The sequence below is a fragment of the Oryctolagus cuniculus genome, chromosome 18 (genome assembly GCF_964237555.1).
Source record: "Oryctolagus cuniculus chromosome 18, mOryCun1.1, whole genome shotgun sequence".
Taxonomy (NCBI): Eukaryota; Metazoa; Chordata; class Mammalia; order Lagomorpha; family Leporidae; genus Oryctolagus; species Oryctolagus cuniculus.
Genome location: NC_091449.1, coordinates 32,318,443 through 32,320,932, shown reverse-complemented (window position 1 = coordinate 32,320,932; position 2,490 = coordinate 32,318,443). Strand labels below are relative to the sequence as shown.

The 2,490-nt window shown below is 48.7% G+C and overlaps 1 pseudogene; it reads left to right on the top strand.

Annotated features, from left to right (window-relative positions):
• Window positions 1-846: 846 nt before the first annotated feature.
• On the top strand, window positions 847-1,990 carry LOC100355587 (sorting nexin-10 pseudogene; annotated as a pseudogene).
• The last annotated feature ends 500 nt before the right edge of the window (window positions 1,991-2,490 follow it).

Genomic DNA, 2,490 nt, shown 5'->3' with positions numbered 1-2,490 from the left:
ACCAGAGGATGGAAGAGCACTCTCCTCCTCCTCCTCCTCCTCCTCCTCCTCTCTCTCTCTCTCTCTCTCTCTCTCTCTCTCTCTTCCTCTAACTCTGCATTTCAAATAAATAAATAAATAAATCTTTTTTTAGAAGTACACATATTAAGAGACTGAAGTGGAAAAAAAACATATGATCATATCATCCATCGATGTAGGGAAAAAATTAACAAAATGCAACACCTTTTCATGATAAAGACAGTCAGCAAAGCAGGGATAGAAGGAAATGGCTTCAATATAAGAAAGACTATATACAAGGAGGCTTCAGAAGGTTTATGGAGGGGATGGTGCCATGGCGTAGTAGGCTAAGCCTCTGTCTGCGGTGCTGGCATCCCATATGAGCACCAGTTCGAGGCCCAGCTGCTCTGCTTCCCATACAGCTCTCTGTTGTGGCCTGGGAAAGCAGTAGAAGATGGCCCAGGTACTTGGACCCCTGTACCCACGTGAGAGACCCTGAAAAAGCTTCTGGCTCCTGGCTTCAGATCAGCCTAGCTCTGGACATTGTGGCCATTTGGGGAGTGAGCCAGTGGATGGAAGACCTCTCTCTCTCTGTCTCTCCCTCTCTCTGTCTATAACTCTGCCTCTCAAATAAATTTTAAAAATCTTTAAAAAAATTTTTATGGGAAAAAAACATAACTAAGAGATAATATGAATTCTCCATGAAACTTTTCAAAGCCTTTTTGTATTACACAGACGCAGACACACACACACACACACACACACACACACACACGCAGCTAACATCACACTCAGTGGTGAAAGACTGGAAGCTTTTGCCTTGAAGATCAAATACAAGAGGGTTAATTGGCAGGTGTTATGGACAGAAGCTCTGGCATGGCCAGGGGATGTTCAGAGGCCATTCCCCGGGACAAAGCCCTCCTGCGGAGAGGCTGATTGTGTTCTGTGCTGAAGATGTTTCCAGAACAGCAGGTCGAGGAACCCGTAAGTGCCTGGGTCCACAATCTCAAGGATGCAGAATGACTTCCGGCGTTCTTGCATTTCCTGTGAGATCCGCATTCACATGACTAGCACGTAGTTCATCGTGTCCTGTGTGCAAAGAAGATACCAGGAGCTTGTGTGGCTGGGGCAGAGGCTGCAGAGCAATGCCCTGCTGGTACGAGTGCCAGAACATCCATCTAAGCACCTGTTCTTCAACAGGAACGGTGGCCAGCGCGTGGACCAGCGTCGCCCGGTCTGGAAGATTTCCCCCAAAGAGTCCTGCAGAACACACCATTGCTATCAGAAAGCAGCCTTCAGCTGGTCCTGCAGCGCCTCCTGAACTCGGAAGACAGGGAGGCGTGTGTGTCCGGGCAGAGTGCGTACCTGGAGGAGGAAGTCACTCACAAGCTCCCCCCACACACACCATGAACAGACACTTCCCTGAGGACGACGACGAAGGGACATAGACCACAATGCAGATCACGACTCAGAGGGTTTATCCTCTGGGCTTGGACATGGCTGTGATGGCAGCAGCTCTCACGGATGTAAAATAAGTAGAGCTCCCCAGGAATCCTGAAAACTGATGGCCATGTTGCCATCTTAGGAATAGCAAATCGGGCTGGCGCTGTGGCGTAGTGGGTAAAGCCCTGGCCTGAAGCGCCGGCATCCCATATGGGTGCCGGTTCTAGTCCCGGCTGCTCTACTTCTGATCCAGCTCTCTGCTGTGGCCTGGGAAAGCAGTGGAAGATGACCCAAGTCCTTAGGCCCCTGCATCTGCGTGGGAGACCTGGAAGAAGCTCCTGGCTCCTGGCTTCGGATGAGCACAGCTCCAGCCGTTGCAGGCATCTGGGGAGTGAACCAGCGAATAGAAGACCTCTCTCTCTGTCTCTACCTCTCTCTGTAACTATCTTTCAAATAGATAAAAATAAATCTTAAAAAAAAAAAAAGAATAGCAAATCATGGCCTGTCATAGTGAAGGAAGCTTCCTAGCACATTCTTACCTAAAGCTCGCTGGCACGACGTATTGAAATTCTTAAAGACACGGACGCGGTTGGGCTGTTTATTAGGGGTAGCTATTTTTATGTGGTCTCATTTCAGCCAAGCTTCTGTGTAAAGCTGCAAGCCTGTGAATGTCAACTCCTCCTTTACAGCCAAACCTTAACTAGTAAACAGGATGCTGTCTTGGAATGAAATGAGTTATATGTTTAAAATAACCTGGTGGGTTTTATTGGATTTTAAGATGGGTAGATAGAGGGAGCATTTAAAGCCAAGACGCAGTGCTGCTTCCAGCAGCCATGGGGCAGGGCTGCCATAGGCAGCGTCCTCTGATGTCACGATCCCGGCTGGGAGACCCCCCCAGCCCCTCAGACGTGGGCCTGCACCTGCGGTGGAGGCCTCCTTACCCTGGCAGTACACTTTGCTTTTGGGAGTTTGAGTGAAATATTTACAAGTATTTAACCTTTCCAGTATTGTATTTCTCACCTAGAGGGAAAAATGTATCTTATGAACAGA